Here is a 16,056-nt window from a genome sequence, read left to right on the forward strand (position 1 = left end):
TTTGGTTCTCATGTGCATTCTTTGTTGCAGTTTGCCTTTTTTTTTTTTTTTTCTTTTAAACTGTGTGTCTCCTCTCACTAGACTAAACTCCTTAAAGACAAGGACTGGAACTTACACATTTTTTGTCTCTGAGATTCAGTAGACTTTCTGGTATATAAGAATGCAATAAAAATGTGGTGATGTGAATGAATTAATGAGTAAATTGAACTCCTAAAAGATAGTGAATGGATTTTATACTTCCCTCTAGTGTCTGAAAGAGAAAGTGCAGCCAGTTTAAAAAAAGACAACTTAAAGGATACCTTGCTATATTGAAATAATAGTTCAAGGCGTTGGCTTTTTTTCTTTTTTTAACTTTAACTTGTGTTTTCAGAGCTGCTGTTCTTTTTAACTCTAATGAATAATAAGGGTTCTTATCAAAGTCTATGTTGTGTCTTATGGGTTCGAATTCTATAAAATGTCACGAAGCAGGTCTATGGGGAAAATGCCTTTAATAGTGTTCAGCTTATTAAAGGTAGATCATTGTTACTGTTTTGTCTTTGTTATGTGGTTACTTCAAAGTCAACTTTTTTTTTTTTGCTTCGTTATAATTTTGGAAATTTACAAAATAGAGTACTCAAGAAATTTTGAAGTGCAAACAGTGATCAGACTCGGTAGATGTTACATAAACTAGTTTCAGTCCAGCTCATTGATCTTTTCCTTCTACTTCTGAGAGATAATGTGTTTGTTTTACCTTTTACATAGAAAGTTTTAAAACTATGAAAAATGATGATTCCATTAATCTATTAAAAGTACAAAATTAATGCCTGTTTTTTAAAAAAGATCAAGTAAAACAAATATTAAAAAAGTATCTGCTTCATGCCTCTCTACCCCACCTATCCTCCTCTCAGTGGTAACCACTTTTGACAGATTGGTGTACATACTTTCAGATATTTTTTTGGACCTATTGACATATATTCAAAGTGGATGTGATTATAATACAGTCGGAAACTTGATATTTTTAAACTTTTTATTGAGATAAACTGTATATACAAAAGTGGACAGAAGTGGACAGCTTAATGAATTTTCACAGTTCAAACATACCTGTGTAACTAGTTTCCAGATCAAGAAACATCACGAGTCGTCTTGAAGCCCTGCCTATTAATTTGTCTATGATACAGTTGAAGCACGGAGTGGATAAATAGTAGTGGCAGCACGAGAACTTGGTTATTTGTTCTGTCTAAAAATGAATTGAAGTTATTAATAATTTCAGCTTTGGTGGCTGTTATGAGAACTTGGGTCATTTAAGTGATTTGGATATTCTTTTGCTATAAAGTTTACTGGTCAAAGTATTTATTGAGGACTTTACTATGTATATCTTACTTTGTACAATTGGGAAGGGAGAAGATATAAAGGCAAATATAATATTAGCTCTGAGTTACAGTCCAACTTAAGAAGACAAATCACATATTAGACAACAGAACAATTAAGTAAATTGTGTAGTAATAATTCAAAAAAGGAATCATTGCTGGCAGCATCGAAGAAGCCTCCACAAAGGTGACGGAATTGGAGGTGAGCCTTGAAGAATGGGTAGGATTTAAATGGAGTGATTGTAACACCACAAATCATGGGAAGAAAGTAGAAATCGATGAACATGATACAGGTAGTGAGCAAGCAGATCAGTCTGTCTGGTCTGGGGAAAATATGCTGAGGAAAGGTAGGGAGTTAAGTTTGATAACATAGGCTAGTGCCAGGTTTTGGAATATAGAAGAGCCATAGAGTGGAAACTCGGCTGGGTGACATTGATACCAGTGAGCCACAATGTAGCTTAATGGGTTGGAGTATTAAATTTGGAGCCAGAAGACTCAAGTTCTAATACTGACTTTTCCATTTACAGCTATGTGACCTAGAGCAGATTGTTCTCAGTTTCTTCATCTGTAAAAATGGGGGAAATTTCTGTTTCATATGTTTATTATGATCATAAAATTATATATATATTTATATATGTATATTTCTTAACACAGGGCCTTGTACCTAGTGAATGTGCAATAAATTGAACTGTCTGTAGTTCTTAAGGAAAAGAACAAATGGATGAAAGCAATGGCATATAGAATAAGGGAAACCAGAAAGAAGTTATAGTTATCCCCACAGACATATGGTAAGGGTCTCTGTTAGGGTAGTGGTAGTAACAAAGAGTACATTTGAAGAACATGAAAAGAATTCTTTAGGAGGAAACACTTTGGGCCTCCTTGTGATTTTTTATTAAACAGTTGTAATTCCTCTGTGGTTTCTTGAACTATATAGGTACTTTGAAAAGATGAATCTGACTTTTTAATTTTAGTTAAGGTATTTGAAACACCCTAAGAGTTCCTTGTTTATGTTTTAGAAGAGGATATTAGAAGTTTTGTCTGAATTATCCAGTTGTCAACACTTGTGATAATAATGGCAAGACAGGTGTGTTTGTGTTTGTTATCTTGGCAAATCAATTAGTGCATACATGATCTTGGAAGGATTTTAGCTTTAGTCTCTACTTAATCCTTAAAGGAAAAAAATTGCCTTTATCAAGATGGCTAGAGTCTGAAGGAAAGTGTGACTCAGAAGTTTCCGTTAGACATCAAGAGTACCTTTTAGGTCAGTTATTTTATTTTTTAGGTCAGCTATTTTACATAGTAGCTTCTTGAAGTATTGTTTAGTTATTTTAATATGGAAAATGCCAGAGGATAGCTAAATGATGTGGAGGAGAGTTGTAACTGCTTTTGTGCTCTTGAGAATTTTTGTTTTGGGTCAGAAGATGGAGAGGGACTGGTACGTACCTGCTAGCTAATCTGGCAGACTTTTATGGGCAGAATTTAAAATAAAATAGTTTTCACATTTGGTTCTTTTCAGATGGAACCCAATAAAGGCTAGCCTGTAAGCAATGAAGTTTATAAATCTGTTTAAGCCAGAGTCTTTTAATTGGGTTAGAAAAGAGAGCTTGTTTTAAAATGGATATGTTTTCAGCTTTGCCATTTTCCAAGAAGACTGAGGTTATATATATGAAATGCTTTGAGCTCCACATAAGAAAGGGCTACTTAAAGTATTTTATTATAGTTTTAAAAAGTTATATTGTACTTGGGGAACTAAGCAGGATTGTGGTGTGTGCTGTAGATGTATGTAACATTAGTTGCCAGAACTGTGGACAAAAATGACAATATAGGTAATAGCTTGCCTTCCTGAATCCCCATTTTATTTATTTTTCTTAGGTGAGCCCAATGTACTGCTCTTCCGCTATGCCTAAGAAAATATCCTGCAGTCTTTAGCATATTCCATCCCAGCAGTGTTATGCCCCCTAACATTGGCATTAGTGATTAAAGTGTTGACGCAACCTGCCAGTTGTGCATAGGCCTGGCAGTTGCCGCGAGTTGTTTCTAATATTAGGTGCTGGATTGAATAAGACTTAGATGTTTGCTTACTGATTTTACTGAAACCTGCTAAGGGAATGGTTAGTTTGAGTTTAGATGTAGATATCCTGTGTCTGAGCTGGGTTGGAACCGTGTGTTTTCGGGTTTCTTTTTTGCAGATGATTTGAAGTATTCCCACTTCTCCCACCACCAACTTCCAAATACATTACGCTCCCCCTCCCACATCCCTTTATTTCTGCGTCATGGGAAGCAAGAGGGTGGATTGCTGTATGAAGCTGATTTAATATGCAGACCTAAATCAATGCACGGTTGTGAGGGCGTGCAGTTGATTAGTTTGAGAAAAGGAGGGCGAAGCATAGGGCCTTGGGGAGCATCTTTTTAAGGTCGGTGTCTCCGGCTGACTATTGCTGTGGAAGTCTGAGGCACTCTGGGAGGTACCGCCTGGATATGAGGGTCACTCCTAGTACCCAGGCGGAGAAGCGGGTAAAACAGCGCGGCATCACCTGGTGCAGCTCCGAGATGCTAGGCTTCCAGCTTTGGGGTGGGGGCCAAAAGAGATGGGGGCAGCTCTAACAAAGAGGAGCCGCGCCGAGGCCGGGGCCGCGGGTAGCTGGCCTATCCCCAGCGGCTGACCTCCCAGTGGGCCTCCCCAGTTGGCTGCTTGGCGAGTCGCTCTGCTAGCTCCCTGGCTCGTCATTGGCTCTGCAGACGCGAGGGGCTCGAGGAGGGCCGGGATGGAGTTAGGGGGCGGGGCTGGTTTCCGGCGGCGACAGGGAACGAGCGACAGCGGGATGGGGGAGGGGGTGTCGGCGCACCGCGGAGTGCAGCGCTCAGAGAGCCTGGCACTCAGAGCAGGCGCCTCCCCCTGCCCCTGCCAAGACCGCTACAACCCCCTTCTCAGCCACCCTCTCGGGGCGGAGCGAGGAGAGTTGAACTGCCCTAGGCGGGCGGGGCGGAGCCCAGAGCCCCACGGAGCTGCGGAGCGAATCTCACCTCCCTTCCAGGGCTCAAGGTGTGTGTGCTTTTTCCATCGCAACCTGACTTCAGCCGACTTAACCTTGAGGGGAAATGGAATGGGAAGTAAGGACTCCACATCCCATCAGTTTATTTTCTATTTCTTCCCTCATTCTTCTTTCCCTCCGTTCATCTCACCCCTGCAGCAGGGTAAGGAGATTTCGGACTCATCCCTTTTTACTGGCGTCGATATCGGTCGCGTAGTAAAATGAACAGAGAAGAAGAGAGAAGCCCTTTCTTGTGTGTGGCATCTGATGCAGTAAACCGCAAACAAACAAACAAACAAAAAACCTAGGAGTGGGTGTTTGAACTGTAACTGTACTGCATCCTTGTCAATTAAGGCTGTCTACACCATTTTCCTACTTGGGACTGCCTTAATCAGCAAAAACAATCTGAAAAGGAAGGAGGTGCTAGTGGAAAGAGAGAGAGCCCCTGTCAGATGGTGGTTTAAGGAAATCCTGATAGTTGTTAGCGATTAACTCTGTTAAAGTCTCTTCCCAAGTATGTTTTCACCGGCTTTGTGTAATACTCAGTTGGAGAAAACTAGCTAGAGCGAGCAAACTCACCTTGCTGTTACGGAAATTTAAGTCTTACTGTTTCTTCACCGGTATATTTCTTGTATCCATAGGTTTTCAGAAGAATTAGTTTTGGTCGTCAAAACCCAAAAGGAAACTTTAAAAAATCGAGGTGAATTTTTGTTATTTGTTTATTTTTTAAAAGCCCCCCCCCCCGCAACTTTATGAATTTGGGCGGCCGCAGCATTACAATTTAAATTATATTTTTCTTTTTGAGTTTCTCTGCTTCTGCAACTTGTGGGTTCCTTCTTTCTGAAGGGCACAGAGCTCATCTTCAGCCAAAATCAGGTACATTATAGGTTTTTAATTCAGAGGGAAGTTATCAATTGATGATAGAAAACCCAAAATTTATGCTAGAAACTGTGTGTGTGTGTGTGAGAGAGAGAGAGAGAGAGAGAGAGACAGACAGACAGACAGACAGACACAGATGTCTGTGTTAAGTGGCAATGTTCATGGTAAACTTGCTTTAACTGGGCATTTTCACCAAAGGTGTTTGGACCATATTTGTGTTAACATTGATTAGCTAGAATGTCAGAAGGGATAAATATCAATTTTTTGGCAGCACTTTGGTAAAATTTTTTTTTAAAGAGCTAGTTGGCTTCATTATGCAATTCACGAATTGGGCAGCATCCCATTTAGCAACTAGAAGGGCATTCCCAGGTATAAATTAATTGAAATGATTGAAAGGTCATCTTTGAAATCTAGGTTCAGTTTCCAGAGGTTGGTCTAACTCAGGTTCAGTGTTGAAGACAGAAGTGACATACTGTAGCTACTTTACAGTTTTAGCTGAATTAGTGTTTTTTTTTTTTCCCTTTGCGTTATTGGATTCCTAACCAATTTGGGGTGAAAGCAAGCATTATAAAGAATAGAGATGATGGGATAGGAAACCATGCCAATTGTGGAAACTTATCAGGGATCAGAAAACTTACTATACTTTTTTTTTTTTTAATTCTTACGTAGATTTAGTATAGGCTTGTGCAGAAAAAGTAGATACACAGTAAGCCTTTGTTGGATTTGGATGTTTTAGTTTATTACCCATTTATCCCTTAAGACTCATTAATAACCTTTAAATTGAAAGGCAGAGTGGATCCCCCAGATGGTATCTTACCTAACTTGTTACTGAGAGTGAACTGTTAAAAACCACTGATTGACGCTTTGACAGCTAATGTACAAAATAATGTGCAGTTTGATAGCTAAGCTACAGCAAGCTGACAAAGTGACAGAAAAACACTTGGTGACCATTTTAAAGCATATACTTCAACTTGCTTCTGCCAGAAAACAAGTTGCCCTCCTATTTGATATTCTAGGTGGCTTTTTCTTTGTCTACCCATGGGTGAGCAGTTAATACAGCTTTATAAAGTTATATTACACTTTGCTCACTTAATTTTTTTATATTTTTCTTTTCTTGACTGATTTTTGTAATCACTATTTTGCATGTTACATTGATTTCCCCAAAGAATTTTCCCCAGGAGACAAAAGGCTATGTATAGAACTAATCATAGGTGTATCTACAGTGATCTCTAAATACCATTTAAGAGGGATAGAAATCCTCAGATCTGGTCTTCTGTAAGGAAATAATTATATGAAGCTATGACTTCCCATATCTCTTGGTTGAGGGGACATTGTGCTCTTGAGGTTAAAGTAGCAGATTTGATTTTCTTCAGCGATCTGTTTTTATCCATCGTGCTTATTTTTGTGAGTCATAGCTTAGAATGTGTTAAGAAAAAGGGCCCTATGTTCTCTCTAAGGGGAGGCTCAAATCCAGTCCCCCCACTCACATCAGAGGTATAAAATGATCCCCTTGAGAGGGTGAAGGAAAAGATTGGGCCTTTGATATTGTTCGATTCTCATGATAGTCAACTTGACTGTTGTAAGGTTTGGAACTGGGAAAAGCTTGCTCAAGGTGAGAAAATATTAGAGGCAAAAAGACCTGGGAATGCTGCTAAATGAGAGATTTATTTAGAGACAGTGAATTCATTCATATGGAAATTTGGCTGGTGGTAGTTTTTAGCTATTCAGCTTTGTCAGCCCAGTGTCTGAAACAATATTATGTGTGTGTTTAAGCACAAACCTCTCTCCCAGGAGTTGACTCTTGGCAGCTGAATCTTTTAAGGAAGTTGTTTGCTGTGAGTCTGAATCCAGAGGTAGAGGACTTGGTGGAGTCTTTTATCTGTTTAGGACTCAGATAAGGGCATGAATTACTGAACTCTTCCTGATGAATGGGTTGCTAGGCAAAGTGCATCTCAATCAGCTTAATCCTCAATAGTTTACAGGTCTGCTCTTGGTGAGGGCCAGAGCTGCCTTACTAATGATAACTGCCCTTTAAGAATACTGTCGGATGTGCACATATGTTGTTCAGTGGCTTAAAAAAAAAATAAAAAATTAAAAAGGGACTAGAACAACTTGGGAAGATCGCTTCATCCATCTACTTACCTTTTGGTAACCAGCATTGTACTTAAGTTCCCCTGAATCAAGCCATGGTGGAGAGGGGATTGCTCTCCAATATTAAGATACCACTGTGTTTGATTATCTTTGGTTTATAACTCATAAGGCAGTGAACTAACACATTCATTTTGGAAACAGGCCAGTGATAACACTGCCCTTGGGCCTGGATGGATGGAAAAATAGGACAGAACAAACAATTGAAGGCATAAATAATGAATCTTCCAACTGAGCCCTGGGAGAGTGAAGGAGATTATGCTCAGAGCCATTCAATCTGGCCGTGAAAGGAGGAGTCCACTGAATTAATTACCCTTACTGTGTTTGATACTGCACTTATTAAGAATTTGTTAGAGTCATTCAGAACAGAGTTGCCTTTTAGATATAAACTTTTAACCCATCTTATTGTTCATTTTGGTTTTTTAAAATTCAAGCTTTTGCTCCTTCACTCAGCTTTGTTCTGTATGTTAGCATTCTGTGAATACTGGATAATCCTTATATTTGGCCAGATCTTAGAATTTTGCATAGAGATTTTATTGTCTGTAAATATATATGATAATAGAAGAGAGAGAGAGAAAAAAAAAAACCAGAAAGCCCGAGCCTGGTTTAAAGGAATTCTCTGATACCTTGAATATATATTATACTTTGAAATTAAATGTGGGGTCATAGAATAATTAGATACCCAACTCACCAAGGGTAAGACAAGAGTTTCTTTAGCCCAAGAATCATTTACAGTGTTAACATAAATATTTTTACTTTTGGATTAGTTTTCATCCAGTGAATTCAATAAGCAGTCTCTTAGTGGTGTCAGGCTTTCTCTGAGGTACGGAAAACTAATGCTCAGAGAATGTCTAAACTACAGTGATTTGGTAGTGAAGCTAGACCCAGAGCAAAAGTCTCTGGATTGTTCTCTTCTCTGAATTGCTAATAAATTTAATTCTTTTCTCCAAGAACCCCTTTCAGTATTCCTATTTGAAATAATTTGAAATTTTCCTGTTTTTACCCTGAGAAGCTGTTTTTATTTCTCTAGTGGTGAAGGGAGTTCAAAGACCAAGATGCCATTCTCAGTGAAGAGGAGGAAGAAGATTCAGAATGAGGTGTTGAAGGAATAAAAGAGAGCTGTAGAGGAAAGGCCGAAATAATAATATAATAATAAATAACATAAAGGAAAAGCCAAATTGAAGTTTTATTTGGCGTTGATGGATCTCAGGAGGGAGCATTGGGTTGTTTAGACCAAATTCAGTCAAGGACTAATTTTGTTATATTTCAGCCTAGCTGAAAAGGGCAGAGGACATTTTTACCAACATATAGGCAGAACTCTAGTTAAGGGTTCATTCCTGATCATATAATATAGTCGATTTGTGATTATTCATGCAGAAGGGCAAATAGGCAGAGCTAAAGATATTCCTGGCCATATTTTTAAGCAATTGCTTTAACTTCCTCTACTTTTTAAACTGGGATTTTCTAGCTGAAAAAACTGATTAGAGCTTTCTTTCTCTGGTCATTCAAGAGACCACCAGTAGGCAAGATAACCATGAGTTTGGATTACACTTAGTTTCTTTATCATCAAAAGTAGTATATAACTCATACTGGACCTAGAAACGTTCAGCTCAGTTTAGTACTCTTGAGACAGTTTGTTTTATTTAATATTTTAAGACTTGACCCTTGTTACTTAGTTACACTGAGTTCCTATGGAGAATTAAGATCTTCTAAGTAAATCATAGATAAGCTAGCTCTTGATACTGGCATGTCTAATTTGTTGGCTTCTTCTGGCCCCCGAGTTTATGCAAATCAAATCATCATGTGGGCGAGCTGTAGAGAGCCGAGCCAAAGAATTGTTACCAAAGCAAACCACTCTTCTTACATTGGGTTGTATGTACTCTAATGATGAGAGCTTCTGGTGGGAAAATATTACCTGTTTCTCTTCTCTCTTTTTTTCTAGTGGAAGACCAACTGAATACTATGGCAGTTTTAAAAGGCAGGGTTTCCGTGATCAATTGCTAATTCTTTGCACTCAGCAAAATGATTTTGAAGATCAGTTGCTGCTCTTAGTAAAAATCAGATTTTATGCCACTTGCAGAATTGAAATGATTTAGACAACACCCCTGTTGCTTCAGAGGAGAAGCATAAGCATTAGTCATAACTTAAATTTCTTCTTTCCTTCTAAAAGCTAAAGTACTTCTATCATTGGCGTTTCATTTATCACTTACTATGTAAAGGATAGGACTTGATCTATTTTAAAACAAAAAGGGTATCAAGATTATGAGAAGTGAAAGTCACCTCCTCCCTGGTCACAGAGTATATCAGTGGAACATTCAGTCATATTTCCTGGGTTCCTGAATGAGTCTTCTTTATTACCCAGCTGTTCAGCTGGAAGTGGTTTTACTGTTCTGAAGACATTAATTTTGTAATTGTAAGGGTACTGGTTTGGCTTTTGCTTATCTTATTCTCCCAGAACCTCTTTCATTCAACAGAAAGTGTGGGGCCAGTGGATTAATGAAGAATCCATACCTTGGTTTCTAACTTGTCCCGCCAGGTGTTACTGTGTATTCAATAATATGCTTTACAGAGGATTTTAGTACTTAGGCTTCATTCAATCCCTGTGAGGTATGGTGCAATTGGAGTGTGATATTGTGTTAGAACATTTCCTCAGAGAGACAAATGAACCTTTCCTTTTAAGAAAAGTCCTTTGCCTATTCCCTTAGTCCAAGGCAAACTTAAGTTGGAAAAAGTTGCTTTTTCAGCAAGCAGTGTTTTAATTTTTGCCTCTTTTCCAAGCTGAACAAATATCCTAACTGAAATGTATTGTTCTTATCATTCATAGTATGTTTTGAGGAGATTATTCCTTTGTGCACCTAGAAGTGAAAGGCTGATGGTTCTTCAGCCTCCACGTCAACTTTGTAGCTCTAAAATTCTTTTTTTTACCAATTGCCTCCATTTCCCCATCTGTCCACATCAGCTCATCTCTCAGTTTCCTACAACTAGTTAAGAAAGTACCATTGCTCAATCAGGGAAATACTAGTCTTCATTAAAGTCAGAGTTGGATTCAGCAGCAGTCTTTGGGTGTGTGCTAGCTTGCATTACTTTGTTCATTATTGCTTAAAAGAGTATTTCTACATTACAGAAACAAGATTTCACTCTTCAAAACAAGTTGATAAATTGCTTTTTATTAAGTGTGCAAGTGCCTAAGAGTTAAACTTGAAATGAGGGGGAGAGGAACCTATATTAGTTATAGTTTAATTGTTTTTAAAAAATTTGTTATGTAATTAAAAGCTGTACTGCCGTGTTGAACTAAAACTCTTAGATAAATCATGGAGAAACTACAGTTTCTCAGTGAGGACCACTCTGACCATGCTATTCTAAATTGCTACTCTAGCTAAGACTCATCTCCTTCACTGCTTTATTTATTTTTTCATACTGTTTATCACCTTCTAAGAATATGTGCAACTTATGTATTCATTAAGTTTGACTCTCCCACTCTACCCCCTGAAAAAAATGAAAGCACCATGAAGACAGGAGTTTTTGTCTGTCTTTTTCATTGCTGTGTCGCTAGCTCCTAGAGCAGTGCCTTGCTGTGTAGTAGGTGTTCAATAAATATTGGTATGGATTTATTAATTGGCGAGGTATTCTTTAATAGATATCTGGGGATCAGAATTAGAGTGTATGGGAAGAGATTATTAGTACTTCCTGAAGCTAGTACTAAGTTAGGGATCATGTTACTTAACTAGTTCAAGGGAAAGAATATTTATGTGAAAAAACTCAAGGAATTGGGATTGATTAGTCTATCTTAGAGAAATGACATTGTATGGTATGCAAATATGAAGGAATATTATGTAAAGATATATGGCTAGCTTTTATTTACCTTGAAAGGGACATAGGTATAGGCTGAAGTTCCTGAACAATGGATATAAGACATGCAGAAGAATTTCCTGATTTTAAGAATAAACACTGGAACAGGTAACAAAAGAAGGATGGTTTTTCAGAATGGATTTTCAATTCTGGCACCATGCAGGAGGCAGTGGTGAGAGAGAAAGAACACAGAACCAGGTTAGAAAACCTGGTTGTAGTCTAAGGACTTACTGGCTTTTCCTAGCTTCTTTATCTGTGAAAATGAGACTAATGATACCTGCCCAGACTCTCTCATAAAGCATTTGAAAAAATCAAGTGAGAAAATCAATGTGAAAGCACTTTGAAAATTTTAAAGGTCTCTATAAATGAAAGCAGTTAATGATTTTACAAAACCACTTTTGTAAGTGAATCATAGAACCTGGAAGTTAGAGATAGTAGTCATCTAGTCCAATTTCATAGCTACTAAAAATAAACTCTTTCCTGTTATTTGTAGTAAATGGTCATTTTGCCTCAGCATTTTTAGTGTTGTACCACTGTTGAACAAGTTCAAGTGGTTGTTTTCACCTAAAATGGCCCTTCTTCAGACTTTACTATATTAACCTATTTTAATCTCTGGAGTTCAGAGATAAACCTCCTCCCTCCTTTTTAGAATAGCCCTCTTATGACACCCTTGTTTGAGGGTGTCATCATCTCTCACCTGAAATTACTATAGCAACTTAACTGAGTTTTGCCATTTCCTGTTTGTCTTTCGCACTTCCAGAAGATTTGTTTAAAATAGACATCTGTTCATGTTATTCTCCGTAAAACCTGTCCGTATCTTCTCGTGGCTTCAGAATAAAGTCTGACAATAGCTAATGATAATTATAACTACCACCACTGAGCATAGGCACTGTACCAAGCAGTTTATAAATACAATCTTACTTAATCATTGTAATTATTATATAAGATAGATGTCAGGGATACTTTTTTGCTGGTTTAATGGTAAGAACATTTGAGTTGTGACTCCAACCCAACTTTATTTGTAATCTGCTATTCTGTCCTTCTGGTATAAAATAACAGGCTCTTCATAATTTGGCACATGAGGGTCGCCTCCAAGTTTAGAACCAACACTCCTACTCTCCATAACGGACCATTTGTGGTTTTCCAAACATGACATTTAGTTTTACAACGGCATGCCTTTCATTATGTCAGTTTTCTCTGCTTAGAGTGGTGTGCCCTTATTAACCTGTTAAGTTCTTGCTTGGCCTTCAATGACCCATATAGTTCTCCCTTCTTTCTCACTGTTCCCTTGAAAAGATGTTTTATTTGTTTCATTATTTGTGTTTTCAAACAACTTTAGTCACTTTATTTTTTAATTGGGGTATTATTGACATACAACATCATATTAGTTTCAGGTGTATAACATAATGATTAGATCTTTATATGTATTGCAAAATGATCACCACAGTAATCACATGTCTCATCAGAGATTTTGTCTGTTATATTTGTATTCCCAATACATAGTATTACTATACTGCCTGGTGTATCATAGGTGCTCAGTGAGTGCGTGAATGAATGAATGATGTTCCTACTAAATATTCTCTTTTTTCTGGTTAAACTCTTTGTTTTCCTTTACTGTCCATATTACAGCTTCTAGATCCCTCTCTATTTTTTACATCTTAACTGATCTATTCCTAGGCTTTTCCATGTTTTACATCAGAAAGTATTGTATTTTAATGACTAAAAGTGTACTGCAACCTTCCAAAATAACTTTTACCAAAAAATGTACTAGATGGCCAGGTGGCCCAGCTGCTTCTTTGGAAAAGGTTCTGATTGCATTAATTTCTAGCCATCTCCTGCCAAAATAGAACTCAGATTACTTGAGGAAAAAAAGTAAACAGAGGTAGACATTGTACCTGTTTTTATACCTTCTGTCACCTCAGCAGGGTACCTGACTCTTGCCCACTTTCATTGGTCACTGTTGATATAAAGACCACAAGATAGTGGTTTCTAAGACTCCACAATACCCATAGGAATCTTAGTCTCTTGGGCTATAGACACAATTGAAAAGCAGAGTCTGACACTAAATTTCAGTGGAAAGGGTACAGTTCTTATCCAGAATTGAAAGCATGAGTTAGACAGCAGGAATCTATCAACTCCTGAGTTCATTCAGAAGTGATTTAATCTTTGCTATTTAGACAGATCAACAATGTCATTTGTCTGTCTAAAAATGAGATTACCTAGGATTCTCTTAGAAGAAGATAAATTATTAGTGTACTTGTAGCTCCTGGCCTTGCATAATGTCTCTTCTTACTACCACATGCTAGTGGCACAGGGCACATCTAGTGCGTAGTACTAGGGTATGAAGATCCGGCCACATTGCTTTACTTAGGGTGTCCAGGGGAATTTTAACAGCTCTCAGCAACCTTCAGCCTTAATGGACTTGGTTATTGTTAAAATTCATCTTTATCAAAGGAAGCTCTAGTTAATGATTTTTCTCCTTGCTCAGCATTCTGGGCATTAGCTGGAATTGCTGAATGATTTGCAGTGGGGAAACCATGAGAGCAATTTCTTGTTTGTCCACAAATTATCATTAGCAGCTTTATTTGCAGATCGAAGGAGCAGGAGAAGTGGGCTCTTAGCCAGTTGCAGCTTCCCTCTGATTAGGGCGTTAGTTCAATTATGTCCAATTAACTTTTATTGCAGATAGTGATGATAATTACTTTCAAGTCAGTTTTTTGGCTCTAGTCATCCCAAGGCTGAAGTATGAACTTGATGGATTTTAATAACCCGAATGACACATTTTACTACCTCCCTACAGTTATTTCTTTTTCTAGAACTCTTTTTAGACAGGAGGTCAAAGAATTGTAAAAATTCATCTTAAAATTAAAACATATTGTCCTTTCGAAGAGTTCTGTAGGGTCATATTTTAAAAGAATTTTTTAGGAGCAGCCTTAATGAATTTTTATATTCCGAGATCATACCCTTGAGTTCATTGCTGCTTATCATAGGAGAATAGACTAAGATGGAACTAAATGTCATTCACAGAAATATGTGCTTATTGTAGATTATGGTAATTGGCAAGGTGCAGTTTAGTCTTCTGCTTGCATTTGAAATTTATTTCAAAGTACAAAAGAAAACTTTTGGGGCAGTTCTAAAATCAGGACACTGAGAACACATTTCTTTAGCTCTATAGGAATTTTAGTATGTTATTTTAATAGACAGTTACGCAATCTCTTTGGAAACAATCCCTGCTAGGTGGAGAAAGAAGGATAGGAAGGAGGGAAATAATTTGTCTTCCTCTGTGGATGACGAAGTTCCTTTGCTATTTCCCTTCAAACTTTCCCTTCAATATTGTTGTTTGATGATTACCCTGAAAAGTAAATGGGATTGTAAGCAAAATCTTATCTCCTTAACCTATAAAAGATTGAAGTTGATTTCAGCCGGGGCTGTTCCTAGATCTCCAGGTGATTAGCTGCTGCTTTCATTTTGGTTGCTGGTTGTTCACCTTAGTGCCTTGTTGCTAGGCATCCTTCCCAAGGGCTGATAAATCTCCTGAGATATCTTCATGGATGTAGCTGCATAAAAATTTTGTTAGGAATAAGTTGCTAAGGAGCATGGGAATGCATTTTAAGAGCCTAATTTTGTTACTGTTTATTTAAAGTAAGGGAAGAAAATTCATGGCTTACTTGGGGAAGGGTCATAATACACTTGTTCTTCCTCTAAAACTTTTCTGATTGTACTAAATAAGAAAGAAGAGGAAAGGGTGAATGATAATCATCTTTATACTACTTTGAAGCTCTTCATTGATTATTGTTGAAAACCTTTCTGCTATTGAATAACCAAGACCCTGCCTGCCAGCTGCTGTTGGTGTGAAAGTGGAGAAGCTAGTCATAGCTGGTACTTTTCAGGAAGTCTGGAGATAAAGCTTATGATGTCATTTGAAACTTTTTTGTATATTGGGAAGAAAGATTGTCAAAACTCTGTTATACTCTAGAAGATATAATAAGGCTTTCCTTCAGAGTACAGAGGAGTTTGTATTGCACTTGCTCAGGTTCAGGATATGTATTTAGAAGAAAAGGCCTTGAAAAACTCCTAATAAAACATGAACTCGATGGAGGTGTTAGTGAATGTTAGGCGTGAAGAAAGGAGGGTCATTAATAGCACCTCCTTCAGGATAAATATTTCTTTTGGAACCTTTTTAAAGGTGAAACTCTCCATCTTTAGGGTAAGAGGATTGCATGAATGCTACACAGTGGAAGCATTGCCAGAACAGAGGGAGGTCGGGAGAGAATTTGAAGTATAGCCACTGAAGGAAATGTTATTCAGATAAGTGTTGAAAAGAAATTGGAAGTTGATGAGGCAGAAAGATACAGGAAATCTGTTCCAGATGACAAGAACCCCAATGTTGGCACTCACCAATTCAGAGGTAAGTCACCTGCATGAAGATAAAATGACCAACAGACCACTCTTTCCAACTCTTCTTAATGATCTGTAGCCTCTCTCTCTTTCCATACTTAAACATTGCCACCTTGTTTGTTTTTCTTAGTAAAATTTCTGGAAACTCAAATTTATAGAAGAGTTGCAAGTACAATACAGAGAACATTTTTTTTCCTTGAATCACTTGAGAGTAAGTTGTTGACCTGATACTTTATCATCTATGAATTCCTTAGTGTTTATCTTCTGCAAACAAGGACATTTTCCAACATTACCACAATATAACCATCAAAATCAGAAAGTTTTTTTTTTTTTCCATTAAGTTTATTGGGGTAACATTGGTTAATACAATTATATAATATTCAGGTGTACATTATCATTTGACA

The 16,056-nt window shown here is 37.6% G+C and overlaps 1 protein-coding gene across 5 annotated transcripts in view; it reads left to right on the forward strand.

Annotated features, from left to right (window-relative positions):
- FAM222B (family with sequence similarity 222 member B) overlaps positions 1 to 16,056 on the forward strand; it is a 54,792-nt gene that overhangs the window by 15,283 nt on the left and 23,453 nt on the right. The window contains exon 2 of one of the 5 annotated variants that reach the window (XM_036223017.1): positions 5,020 to 5,078. The exons of 2 other annotated variants lie outside the window; for them this stretch is intronic. The gene's annotated coding sequence lies outside the window, so the exon portion shown is untranslated. Of the gene's footprint in view, positions 1 to 1,926; positions 4,390 to 5,019; positions 5,079 to 12,655; positions 15,663 to 16,056 lie in introns of those variants that run through there. 2 more of the 5 variants (XM_016139043.2, XM_036223016.1) reach the window with 2 other exon arrangements.

Source organism: Rousettus aegyptiacus, unplaced genomic scaffold, assembly GCF_014176215.1.
Source record: "Rousettus aegyptiacus isolate mRouAeg1 unplaced genomic scaffold, mRouAeg1.p scaffold_m13_p_6, whole genome shotgun sequence".
Lineage (NCBI taxonomy): Eukaryota > Metazoa > Chordata > Mammalia > Chiroptera > Pteropodidae > Rousettus > Rousettus aegyptiacus.